The sequence below is a fragment of the Nyctereutes procyonoides genome, unplaced genomic scaffold, assembly GCF_905146905.1.
Source record: "Nyctereutes procyonoides isolate TBG_1078 unplaced genomic scaffold, NYPRO_anot_genome, whole genome shotgun sequence".
Lineage (NCBI taxonomy): Eukaryota > Metazoa > Chordata > Mammalia > Carnivora > Canidae > Nyctereutes > Nyctereutes procyonoides.
Window position 1 is genome coordinate 55113201 of NW_026575121.1, and position 14736 is coordinate 55127936.

Consider the following 14736-nt stretch of genomic DNA (forward strand, 5'->3'; position numbering starts at 1 on the left):
CCTTACTGGATCTGAAAGGGGAAAACATTTCTTTCCATCTTCTGGTATCCCACAGCACTGCAGGAACAGAAAGAAACACCATAATTTACATATGTATAGTCTCTGCAGATCACTCAGATAGACCAGTGCATCTGAGCTTCACAATAACCCCGGGAAATTGGCTGATTAAGACATTATCTCCATTTCACTAGATCTACAAAACTGAGGGGAAGTTATTTTTGTTAGGATCACAGACTATACATGATCACAGGGTTGTGAGATAGAGCCCCATCTATCTAGAGTTGGGCTCTGCAATGGGTGTGGAGTCAGCATAGCAATCTGTCTCTCTCTCTGTGTTCCTCCACCAATCACATATACTCTTTCTCTCAGGAAGAGAAAAGGAGAGGAGAGGAGAGGAGAGGAGAGGAGAGGAGAGGAGAGGAGAGGAGAGGAGAGGAGAGGAGAGGAGAAAGGGAAAGGAAAGGAAAGGAAAGGAAAGGAAAGGAAAGGAAAGGAAAGGAAAGGAAAGGAAAGGAAAGAAAGAAAGGAAGAGAAACAAAGACAAAAAACACACTACAGCCAGGTCCTCAAATACTTAGTATTCTTTCCACTGTGGCAAAGCAGGTGTCAAAACTCCAGGTCCCCATAGCTGCTGCCCTTCTCTTTTCTGACCATCCTTCTTGAACAGAAGCAGATTAAGGTGAAACCAGAGAGAAGAGATTCCACCCAGAACTGCACCACTTCCTAAACAGTATGTTGGCAGTATACCTCCATCGCCTATCCATGACAGACATAATACTTCTTTTTTCCCAAAATAAAGAAACAGCTATATATTTTATTTTAGAGAGAGTGTGTGTGTGCACATGTATGTGAGAAGGGGCAGGACAGGGAGAGAGAGAATCTCAAGCAGACTCCCTGCAGAGTATGGAGCCTGGCATGGGGCTCATGATCTTGAGATCATGACCTGATTTGAAACCAAGAGTCGAATGCTCAACTGACTGAGCCATCCAGGTGCCCCTAAACTGTTGCATATTTATCACTGCATTTGGATTTTGACACCTGCTTAATGGAAGATAAGATTTAGAAGAATGAGCAGTTATGATCAAATAAAAATAATCACCCTGAGTGTTTGCTATGTGCCAGGCACAATGCAAAATGCATTCCATAGATTTCATTTAAACCTCATAAAATATATATAAAACAGATTCTGTGATTATTCTCATTCCACAGCCATGGAAACTGGGGCAAAAGAGGTTAAGTTTCTGACCTAGGGTCACACACACAGCTTATAAGTGAAGACAGGATAAATACCCCAGTTGTTAATCATTACATTGTGCACAGAGCAACTGCTATACACTGAACATTTATACTGAAATCTCTTCCTCAAGGTGATGGTATTTGATGGTGGGGCCTTTGAAGGTGGTTAGGTCAAAAAAATGGAACCCTCATGAATGGCACTGGTGCCCTTATGATGAGGTCCCAGAGAGCTTCCTCACCTCTTCTGCTAAATAAGGGCACAGCAAGAAGATGGTTGTCCATGAACCGGGAAGAATTCTTACCAGGTACTGAATCGTCCATGCCTTGATCTTGGACTTGCACCCTCCATAACTGTGAGAAGTAAGTTTGTTGTTTATAATCCCTCTTGTCTATGATTCTTCAGTTAGAGTAGTCCCAATGGACTAGACAAAAATATACTCAATGGTTGTAGCCACTTAGTGTTAGGACATACATGGATGTGGTTATTTGTATAAACAGGTTGAGACATAGGCCTAACAACATTTGGAGGATCCATATTTAACTAAATTAATGGCCCTTTTCTTCTCCATCTTGAGAAAGTGATCAGGGCACTTGGGGGCAGATGAGATCTCTATGTCAACTGGATAGCATTTAAGTGTCACTTGAGAATGTGACAATGAAACAAGGGGCTGGAAGGTGAAAGGATTGCTGAGAAGGGAGGGCAGAGGGAATGTGCTCTATCCATGGCACGGCTCCCCAGCTCCCCATTCATAGTCTTTCCAAAGCCACTGCAGGATAAATGTCCTTTAAGGGATGGTTCCAGAACAGAATCTGGGGAGAAGCACCACCATATCAACTTCTGTCCCTCTACATATAAACCTTGGGTAAGATGCTTGGACCAGAAAAGAAATGTCTCCAGTTTCTTCCACGGGGTAGTCCCCTCAGCACAGAAAAAACATACTTCTCAGTTTTATTCCTTCCTAGTATACACAGTGTACACAGTGCCATGAAAATCCTAAAAAAGGATGGTGCTTGCCCTTAGCATTTAGACACTCAGGAAGACAGGAACCTTTCATTGCCCTCATCAAGCAGGACAATGTGATGAAGAAGCCTGTGGACAAGCAAACTGTAAGTGCTCGAAACTCCATGTAGGAACCTTATAATGATCTCCCTTGGTTCTCTCTTTCTCAAGGTCATGCTATATAGAATGTTAAGATGAGCTAAGCTTCTAGTCACACAGTTCTGTTTGTGTTTTTCTAAAGGGATCATTAACCTTTCAAAATAATCAGAGCAAGTGAAATGGATAAGCTCATTCTCGAACATTAGTGGTAACATGGACAGAATACAGCAGGGATGTGTATGCACAAGCATGTATACTCCCAGTGAAAATCAAGTTGGATTCCATAGTAGTGGTAGCTATTTCGTCAAGTTTTGAGGGACAGTTATGATGGAAGCCTGAAGGAGTCTGCTTTGGGTGAGAGATTGTCGTGTCTTTGCCCTAGGGGAGAGGGTAGGCAAGAAGAGTCTCCACAGGAAACATAGAGGAGATGCACCTTTTAGGACACCGATGGGTGTTTTGGCCAATTACTGTGTCTCTTGCCATTAAGAAGTCTTCAACGAATCACGTCCAGATATTTCAGATGAATGGCTTGAAAAGAATCAAAATTTATGTGAAAACCTGTTTCTGGACTTGGGGTTTAATGAAGCATATGTCCTGTACTGGTCCTCAAACTCAATGATCTGACAGTCACTGGAAAGGACATCTCCAAACTGATCTTCCCTGAGAGTTGGTTCTAAGGATTAAGGGGGTCTGAGTGACTGAGGACAGGTGCAGGTGGTTGCTTTATGAATCCCAGCACAAAAGAAACACGGAAGCTCCCCTACAGAGGCTCTCCTTGCTCTCAGCTGGAAACTGGTGGTCAGAATGAGCTCTGAGCAAGTGGGAAGCAGATTTTTTCTTGCTTCTCCTCTGGAACATATGCCATTAACATATTTAAGAGGGCAAATTAGCAGTGGTCTTAGGAGAGAGGTAGAGAAGGAAGGCTAATGGTCATTCCCCCTGCCTCCTGTTTGGTGACTTGAAAGGCTCTAGGGATGCCCAGTTCTATTGAACTGTGAAATGTGAGGAAAAAACAATGACTAAGTCTGACCGGGTGTTTACTACATGGCAGACACTTTTCTGAGAGCTTTACTGAACACTGAGCTAATCTACTGGTCCTACCCTATAGGGGAGAAAATTCAAGGTCACATCCAAATCTCCATGTACAAGCCTCCGTGTAGACAGAGAACTCATGTGTTAGGGTTAGCAGACTACCATCACTTCAGACCGATTCGAGAAGAATGTTGGGAATTCATTTCTAATTAGAGATTCATAAAATCTAGATGTCTGTCTACTCTTAATGTGTTGATGAAAAAAATACAGTTTCACAGCTTACTGTAAAGTAAATGACTACCTCAATCCTAGGAAATAGCTAAGTAGTAAGATAAATAAAACTCTTGATGGGAGGAATAAATTTCATATATGAGCAAAGTCAAGGATAATTCCAGCAGGCCTGAGGCTGGCGCCACCTGGGGCGGGGGTGGGGGGGGAGGCGGGTCTCTGGAATCAGATAGAAAGGCTAGAGGGACCAATGAGGAGCCTATGAATTAGGTAGGATTCTGAAGTCACTGCAATCAGTGTCTCACTTTGGATAAACAAGCAGCGATCCTTTCCAAGGTCCATCCTGGAAGTTCGACTGTATCGAAAGCCTTCCAAATTTAAGAGCAGCTATGACAGTGAGGTTAGATTTGGGGGGCAGGGGAGGGCGGCACAGCGCATGGGTAAACACTAACTGAGCTCTCATCCTGCAGGATGAAATCCCAGAAAACAGGGAAATAGGACCAGTTTCATACTGTTTCTTACCTCTGGGGTCCCCAGGGAGAAACAAATCAAAGGAAACAGCAGGAACCTGCAAATGTTTCTGCACTCTGAAAGCAGCCTGGAATTTACTCCCACATAGTTTACTCACCTGAAAAGAGTAGCCCCATAATCCCCAAGTGGAAGGCTGGCCAACCCCTTTTGCATAATCCTGCACAGAGCACCCCTCCCCCCCAACCAGCACCCAGGCACCTTCCTTCTCTCCGTGATGATCTCTCCTGTGGCTTCAGCAGCCCTGCAAACCGAGTTCAGGAGACACAGAATGGCTTCATCAGATAAGTCCTCTCGAGCAGGGAAGCACGGAGGGACACGGACTCTCCCAAAGCTTACTAGGTTTCCTCCCTGCATTTGCCTGACTCTGTTACTGGAAGGCCTCCAGGGCCAAGACTGCCTGGGCTTGTCAAGGGATTCCTTTTCCTGGGAGCGGGGGCTGGATGCCACCACCCAGACATTAAATCAGAAAAGAGAAATCTTCATGGCAATAAATCTCTCGAACAAGAATTGAGAAACTTTCACTGCATTCTGCTCTTTCAGGGGGGCAGGGATGGGGGGGTGAGGGGACAAAAATGATTTGTAAGAGCTAAATTAGGTTGGGCAAAAATTTTGTGAGATTTTTTTTTCCTACTCCTTCTTTCTCCTCTGTTAACAAAAACAAAAACAAATTCCTTTGATGTTTTGCATTTTCTTTGTCTCTCTGTTGAGTTTTTGTTTTTGTTGTGCTAAGTTTTGAAAAAAAATTCTCAAATATCAGATTTTAAAGTATAAAATCTGGCATTTGAGATACCAAATGCTTCTGTTTTTAAGTATCACAGAATGCACAGATATTTTGGGGTATGTAATCACAGTCTCCAGGACAGTCCTACAAGAAAATATTAAATCAGAAGGATTCTGGTGAAATTTATGTTCGGTTCTTAGAATCGGGCTGCCATTCTATGGTGGCACCATCTCTGTTCTCTTCCCCAGTTACTGGAAGACTGTATGTTGGTGTTTAGCTACTCAGAGTTCCCTAAGTGAAGGCCTGGGCAGAGTGCGGATGCTCATTCTTCTCTCTACCACCCTCTCCCAACCTATTTCTCATCTTGTGACCAAGGAGAAAGTAGAGGTGGCTAAGAGAATTTGCATTAGGGCAAAAGGTGGTTAAACGCTTAATGGACACTAAGGGAAGTTATATCGACAGAAGACCGTATCATCTTAAAGGTTGGCAATGAAATGTCTGAACATGGTTCGCGGAAAGGTAGAGTTCTCGCACAATACAATTAGAGGACAACGATGTTACACTCATGTTCTGTCCTGGTCCAACAAAAATCTCACCTGCACTTTTGCAAAAATCAAGCTCTCAATTCTGGCACTAAGGATTAAATGGCTTTATTAACCACTCTGCCTTCTTTTGTAAAAATCTAGCTCTCAATTCTGGCACTATGGATTAAACAGCTTTATTAACCATTCTGACTTTACAGTAACTGATTAATACCGTATAAAATGCAAATCTTTATAAAAGCAGCATCCAAGACTTCCAGTCAAATAAGAACATTAACACCTATTTCACATTTTTAAAACTATTTTATTCCCACTCTATTGCTTTTCAAACTCTATAATTCAGTAGTAAAATACAATTGGCTTACAGAACAGTTTCCATATAGATATGTCGCTGATGCATACTGTACCGAAATGGTAAGAATAAAATAGATGGTATTTTAAGCTTTTATTATAAACTTGAATTAAGTTTTTCTTGGCTGTGATATAAAAGGTATTTGAAGTATTAACTGCATTTATCATGCATTTTTCACACCAAATATTATTTCATAAGAAATCGTATCACATTCGGTCAAATGAATGGTTTTTACTCAACTGGTGTTCTATTTGGACATGCACTGAAGTATTTATAGAGTCTAACAGAAAAGGATAATATAACAGGTTTTGAAAAACTACACTATATCAGAGAGTCCATCTCTGCTAACACCTTGGGTGGGCTCTCATGAAACACAAGTTTCACTATTAAATCTTGAAAGCTTTGAAGAAAATCCGGAATGAATTCTAGGTATTCAGACCAGCTTCAAATTCCTTTTTAAGATGGAGAATCAAACATATAAGTAAATATGAAATATCATTTGGTTAATGGACTGACATGTGAATCTATTAAAAACTGAAAAAAAAATTGGAGATCATATACTTATTTTCACTCGATATAACTCACGTGTGCACAGGAAGATTGGTGTGACAGGGATCCTGACAGAGAGTTTTGCCGACTTTAAGTAAAATTGGATATGTCAAAGATTACTGACCAAGATATCATTCTAATATAACCTGTTATTTAAAATGACCTAGAAAATCTTGGAGTGATTAGACAATTGACTCTTTAAGTCTTGTGAATGAAAAGATTTAAAAAATACGGATGGGAAAATAGTTGTTTGTTTTTAAGAGCATTTCTTTTTCACTTAGGGAGGTATGGAGAGAAAAAAAGTTGTTTTAGGACTTCACAAGATTATTAGTTTATGAGAGTAGCATAAAGATAGCACTATTTTTTAAAAAATAAAATAAAATCAATTTAGAATTCCTTTTGACTTTGGGAGTGGGGGTTTTCCCTGCTGTTTTCTGAGTCTGGCCACTAACTCTGGAATTGTGACTATAAGATGGAAACACAGGGCAAGCTGTCCTCAACCAGCCCAAACACAGAGAACAAATTTCCCTTGGGAAAATTGTGAGGGAGAGAGAGCTCATTTGGGATGCTTCCCTGGGTGCTCCCTTCTTTCCGACACCAGACACACCCACTTCACCACACCATCCTCTCCTCTAATCATCTGTCCTATTTCCTCCACTCTTGAACTTCCAGGACCAATACTCCTTCCTGCTAAACTGGAGATGAACTATAGCCAACACACTTGTGATGAAGGCTCAAGAGCAGATATCTGCCAGCAGTCTTGACATTTGCAGAGGAAGGAAGGTTTTGGAACTGTACTCAGAACCCCACAGTGGATAACCAGTGGAGTTTCCCTGGGCACTTTTCCACGAGAGTGAGCCTACGCCACATACCTGCACAGCCGCCCTCAGCCTCCTCCCAGAAATCTCTGGGGAAGTAAGGTGCTAAGTGGGAATAATGGAAGTCAGAGCTATGCAGTATAAAAAGCCTGAGCTCCAAAGTCAAGTGCTACAAAGGTGAGGTCTTGGCTCTGTTGCATATGAGCTGTGTAGATTTCAGGTGCCATCTCTGTAAAACTGCAAACTGCCTTCTGCCTCTGAACAAAGAAATGAGCAAGCTCTGCCAAGGATAGGGACTCCAACTGCACATTCCCTCACCAGCAGGTCTGACCTTTCCTGGACTAGATGCTCAGTTAAGGCTGAGCCAAGGTCTGCTACAGACAGCAGAAGGAACAGGGCCCAGGGTGAGTCTGGGGGCCACACCCATGCCTGATGTTTGCTACTCCACAGCAAGCAGTACATGCCCTCTTGTTCAAGTCAATGCTGTTTGAGGCAGTTACCTCTCCTCTTGGCCAACCCGCAAAGAGGCAGGTCAGTCCACAGGTCCCATAAAGGAGGTCTCACATGAAATAGGAAGCCAGGGACCTATTCCCTTGGCCGATTGACATGTGTGAAGAAGGGAAGCCTGGGGTTTGCATAGAAATGCATTTTGCAGTCCCTAAATGGGCAGCTGTAATGATTGGTACATAGAGTATGCTCAGTAAGAGGTCGTTATTGCCGGTTGTTACAGAGGACTGGCCTAGTTTCAGGAGCAGGGACTCTGCCTGTTAGCCCTTCAGGTCACCTTATGTAGTTCTCCAATTTCTTATTTATCGAATTAAACTTGCTGCACAGGATAAATATCTAGACAGGTAGCCAGTGAAATTTGCCACACAAGGACTGGTCATCAGGCTAAGATTTAAAAAAAGAGAAGACACCACATGCATATCAAATTGGATGCTAAAAATCATGTACTCTGTCCAAACACACATGTTATAGGATATCACACACACACATACACACAGAGCCATGGAGGCAATGTCCACGTATCCATAGTAGACTTTAAGTTCAATCCTGGATGCCTTTTTGTTTTTTAAATAGATAAGCACAGATTAGTTTTGAGTCTCCTGTTGGGAAAAAAACAAAACAAAACAAAAACAAAAAACAATATAAATAGTTCCACTATGTAAATTCAAGGCAAGGAGCAAGAGAGGAATTCCATATGCCAGTGATGGGAGATTCAATGAAATAGCCAGATGTAAGTTATCAGTACCCTGGTGTTAAAGCTTGACCCTGCCTGCATGCATCCTATGTGTTTTATTCATATCGAGCATTGGGATATTATTCTCTCCTAACAACTGAACTGTTCTTGCCAATTCATTTTTAATTTGTAGATGACTGCATGCCCCAACTTGTAGAATTTGAGTTTACTTATATTTCTACAACCTGATTAGGTGGATGGCTATTGAAATTTGTTTATTTTTAGCTATCCCCAGCGTTCCAAGTATTTTAAATACTATGGCAGAGTATAAAGAAATGAGTCTTCCAATATTGACTATTAAGTTCAACAATCTGTTAAATTTGTCGACAATAGATCTTGACAAAGAAAAATAACATTTTCTGAGTGCATTTTTAGTGGCCTTTGGATAACTAGCTGTCTGAAATCTTGTTATAGTGTGTCACCAGGTCCCAGGTAGATTTGAAAATCGGTGAAATCAGTGATTCCTTTCTCTTACAGAACAGTTTTGTGATGGCGAATTCCTTGGTTCTGATGTAAGAGGACGTCCAAGCCAAAACAAATACATTCACGATAATGGGGGAGAGCATCATTCCCACCTAAATGGAAAATCCAGAATATTTGAACCAAAAGTCCCTAATTTTTCTATATGGAGTTTGAACACAAGATCATGAAACTCTGGAACAAGCCTCAATGAAAACCATGCATTTTTTGAGTTTCTTACCCAACTATATTTTCACTTCACTCTGCTCCAGTATTAGGGTTTGAGTCATCTAATTGTGTAGGGGTGTCACATGCCCTCTTACTCTGCCATCCAGCAGTCACATACCTTCTTTATTCAAGAAACCGGAACAGCTAGAACACTCACTCTGTGTGTCTAACGTCAGAACAGAGAAGAGGCAGAGGTCTAGGGTAACCGAGTTTTAAGCTCCATGCCTTTCACTGTGAAGTTGACCACTGAGGAGAACCTGGGAGCTTGTGGTGTAAATAAGTGGCAATGTCAGGGTGCTGGGCAGCAGCATCTCCAACCAAAAGCATTTGGAATCCTCGCGTGTCAATTTATGATTGTGTTGCCTGGCCAACCACCAAGCATCAGCTATCTGAACTCACCCAGGCCACACTCTGAAAAGCTAATCTCTTGTCTTTGTAATGACATCTCTTCATTTGTGGATTATCACACGTTCTCAGGAGGTACCTCACCAATCACATTGATTGAAATGATGTTAGCTTTCTTCTGATGTCTGTGAGTTGTGGCTTCCTTCATATCTCTCTTGGTGTGACTTTTACTATATCCTACAAGGGATTTATTACTGAGAACACAGAAATATCATGCCATAGTTCAACTCTCCCTGCTTCGCAAGAGCATTTACATGATCAGCACTTCCTTGTGAAACCAAATGAAGAACTGGTTTTACTTGGGTATTCTATAGGTAAAACCTCCTCCTGGGTTATCTGGCTGATTTCCTCTGAAAGGAAGATAAGGATAAAGAACGGTTGTATTCTTGTAACCTACAAACCACAAAACCTCTGATTTGTGTTCCTACCTAACTCTATCAAAACGGTATCCTTTGCATTGACTGATCTGCTTTTAATAACCCACTCTGTTTCTTCAGCCTCTCCCCTGACTCTAAGGACTGTTTTTATTAATTAAATTTATTTATCTAAAATATAAATAGAAGTCCTAAGAAAAATAAGTCGACCCTAGAGACTCCAGAGGGAACAAATCCTGCTGACAACTTGATTTTAACCCATTGGAACTGACTTTGGACTTCTGGCTTCCAGAACTAGAGGAGAAGAAATTTGTGTTGTTTTCAATGATTATGTTTGTGATAAATTGTTACATTAACAGTAGGTTCCAATACATGCTCCTTTGTCCAGAAAGAAATTAAGAGCTCCTGTGGGCAGCCCCCGTGGCGCAGCGGTTTAGCACCGCCTGCAGCCCAGGGTGTGATCCTGGAGACCACCGATCGAGTCCCATGTCGGGCTCCCTGCATGGAGCCTGCTTCTCCCTCTGCCTGTGTGTCTCTGTCTCTGTCTCTCTCTTCCTGTGTGTCTCTCATGAATAAATATAAATTAAATTAAATTTAAAAAAAGTTCCTGTTAGTTTACCATTTGTCAACACTTGAGATTTTCTTCTTTTATGAGGTACTCATTTATGTTTCTATGCATTTTTCTGTTGTTATCCTTCTCTCATTGATGTGGCTTGCAAATTTGATACACTTAATCTTTCTTGGATATATAAATATGAATGTGGATTATTCATATATATAAAGTTTATATATATGATCATCTCTCACTACATATTTATCTTTTCTTTCTTATAGGATTTTGGTAAACAGAAAATATTAACTTTGATGTAGTCACTTTTTATCAACTTGTTCCTTAATGATTAAGAATATTATGAAATTAATTAATTTATTAAGAAATTAATCTCCTGCCTTGAAACCATAAAGGTTTATTCAATATTATATTCTGAGAGTTTTCTAGTTTTATTACATTTATGTGTTTTGTACAGCTGGAATTGATTTTGGCTAGGTGTGAGCTGTGTGAATTTCATTTTTCTTCATACAAATAAATAATTTTCTCAACACTATTTGCTGAAAATCTCTTTGTCTTCTACTTCTGCAGTGCCACTTTTGCATGTGCTCATGTTTTTTCCACTGACCTATTTATACAACCCTACCTCTATCCCACATTGTCTTCATTGCTGTTGTCTTATAATAATTCATGACATTTGTTAGATTTATCCTCCCACTTGGTTCTTCCATATTTCAAATATCTTAGCTATTCTTAGCCTTTTGCAGTTTTATACAAATTTTAGATTTAGCTTATTAAGTTCTACCAAAAGCTTGTTTGGGTTTTCATTGGACTACATTGAATGTGTAATTCAACTTGGAAAATTTAATATCCTTAAAATACTGAGCCTATCTAACCTATATAGATATGGACTGTCTTCCCATGTATTTAAGCCATTATTAATGTCTGTCAATGAGGCTTTATAATTTCTTTTATAAATAACTTCCAATTCTCAGTTCTGTTGTTGGATTTATTCTTATATGATATGAATATTTGGCACTATAGTAAATTGTGTCTTCATTTTAAAAAGTAATATTCAAATTTTTCATTTAATAAAATCCTGTACTTAATTGTATGCTTTATTTTGAACAATAAATTCCTACCCTAATGCTCTAAGTAGGTTCCAGAACTGCAATTACATCAAATGCAAAGTCATGCTATTACAGGATTAATTTAATGACTGACAGAGCCTACAGAGCCAGCAACTCTGGAGCTGAAGAACCCAAGTTCTCAAAGCTAATTAATTGCCTGTTGCATTTTATCTAAATCTGCATTAGCACTAGAGCTCCTTGTATCATTAAAACACTGCAAAAGTTTTTGCAAAGCCACTGATAAATGGACACCCAGTTTACATCTACTCAAGCAAAATAAACTGGTGATTTTGAATTCAAATTTTCACACACAAAGAAAAGTAAGTTTCAAAAACAGTGGGATTCTACTGTCCACCTGACAGTGGTAACTCATGGCAAGAAGATAGAAAAACAAACCCTTTCATAGGCGGCTGCCAGTTTTGTAAGTTGGTATGAACTTTTTGGAGAACAATTTAGCAATTGTTATCATAGCATAGTAGGCTTGTACCTGCTGTCTCAGCAATTCTAATAGCAGAAAGTTATATCGTGAATATTTTCCCACATGTGCACAAAGAATATAAATGGGGTGCTCCATGTAGCTGGATGTTAATCCACACACACCCTTGTACAGCCATATAAAGCATGCTTATGTAGTTGAGAGCAAGTCAGAAATAAAAAAGAATATAGAAAGAATGCTCCCACAAGTACTTTTTTAAAGATTATGTAGGTAAAACTGGAAGGAGCCATGAGGTCCTTCGACAGACGAATAAAGAAGGTGTGGTCTATATACACAATGCAATGTTACTCAGCCATCAGAAAGGATGAATACCCACCATTTACATTGACGTGGATGGAACTGGAGGATATTATGTTAAGTGAAATAAATCCATCAGAAAAAGACAATTATCATATGGTCTCACTCATATTTGGAATAAAAGAAATAGTGAAAGGGACCATAAGGGAAAGGAGGGAAACTAAGTAGGGAAAAACTAAAGAGGAAGACAAACCATGATAGACTCCTAACTCTGGGAAACAAACAATGGGTTGCAGAATGAGAGGAGGGTGGGGATTAGGGTAACTGAGTGACAGGCGTTAAGGAGGGCATATGATGAGCACTGGGTGTTATACTATGTGTTGGCAAATAAAGTTTTTAAAAAAAATTTTAAAAAAAGATTAAGAAGGTAATAGATAATAGATACAGTATTATGGTTCTCCAGAGGAGAAAAACCAATGGGACGGATAGATAGAAACCCTGCACATTCATAGAAATTTTCTATAACGAAACACTGGAAACCAGTAAAAGTTGCTTCAAATGAAGGCAAACAAGGGAAGATGGATGGTTTGATTTCTATCAATACCTTTTTGTGGTATTTTCATTTTAAAAACATGTACATGGGTTGTTTTTTCAATAACTAGTTAAAATATCAAATCCCATAAAACAAATGATTAACATAAAAATACATGGAACTATTCTCATTAATCCCATTTCCCTCCACTCCATGTCCCCTGTCACTACCTTCCAGGACTTCAACCTCTCTGTATAAGTAATTTCTCAGCTGAACCTAGATTTTCACAGTAGGGATAATTTTGGATCATCACTTGTTTGCTGTATCTCTTCTATTGCAACTCCAGGTACAAGATCTTGTGTTATTTTTTTCATTTGTCTGCCCCAGTACCTGGCAAAATACTCTAGCTGATTCTGGTTGAATATCAGAATTATCCAGGAAGCACCTGACAGTACAGAATTATGAAGATTCAATGGCCCAGAAATCTGCACTTCCAAAGATAGCCACAGTGCTGATTAGACTTCATCTGTATTAAAGCCTCTCAGTTTAGGTCATACCTGAATTTTATGTCAACTGTACACATTCCAAATCCCCAGTGCTATTTTAATCCCCTATCTCTCCAATACTGCCATCTACTCACTAGCTGTCTGTTTTTTCCTTCTTTGGAACTATAATTTATTGAGTATCTACTATACGGCAATTCATCTCCTAGAAATCTTCGACAAACCAGCTCTAATCTTCACAGTCATACCAGGTGAGTATTATCATTGCTGTTTCTAGATGGAGAAGCTGAAAGAGAGAGATTCAGTCAACTTGTCCAAGTTGGCACCACCAGGAGGTGGCTATAAGACACCTAGTTCTGCCCAAGTCCTGCGTCCTGTGTTTTTTCTGCTCTGCCCTGCTGTCTGTCCCGAGACTCCATACCACCACTATAGCCCGCCAGCATCCTATTTCTGTGATGCATCTGTCTCTGACTGCCATGTGGGTCCCTTTGTTGGCTCCTACCTCTAGAGGTAAAGTTTGCAAGGGCAGGATTTCCTCTAAGGGCAAATTCTTCTATCTCCTGGGTCTCTATGCAAAACAATTTATATTCTGTTTTGAGACAGCAACTTACAAAATCTGTATGTTCTTCCTAACATTTCTGTGTTTCTACTAGAACCATTTAGTTCAGACTTTCTCAGCCTCAGCTCTAATGACTTTTTGGACTAGATAATTGTGTGTGTGTGTGTGTGTGTGTGTGTGTGTGTGTGTGTGTGTTGGAGGGGGATGCCTGTGCATCCCACTAGGATGTTTACCCACTAGATTCCAGGGGCACTCACTCTCTGCTCCCAGTTGTGACAACCAAAATGTTCCCAGACATTTCAAAATATCCCAGGGGAATGTGTATAAAGTTGTCCCACTTGAGAACCACTGAATTCTAACTGGATATCCTGCCAGCTCCTAAAACTCTATTTGGCCTAAATTAAATTCAGAGTCTTCTCCCAAACCTCTCTACTTTCTTTCCTCATTTCTACTAGTGGGCCTAATTTACCTCAGTCATGCACACTGCAAACCTCTATATTATCTATGTCTACCTCAGCTTCCACCGCCAACCAATCGCTAAAATATGTGGTTTTGACTTTAAATCCTTAGTCACTCATTTCCAATTTCTCTCCCTGGTTCTGGCCTCCATTTCCTCACACTAATTCTCTACCTTTAATCCATCCTATCCAATGACACTGGATAAAGCTTTCTCAAAGGTAGCTCATATTTTGTATTTTTTTTTCTTTTTTTATAGAGCCATTAGTACCTCCCTACCATAAGCCCAATTACATGTCAATTGCTCACCCTTGCCTTTCAGGGCCTCTGCCATATGGCACCACCTCCCTTTCCAGCCTCATTTCACACATCTCCTCTACAAGTACCAACATGGCTGCTTATTGCTCATCAAAAATGGTCTGTGCATATGGCCCAATGCCTTTTACTCATGCTGTCACTTCA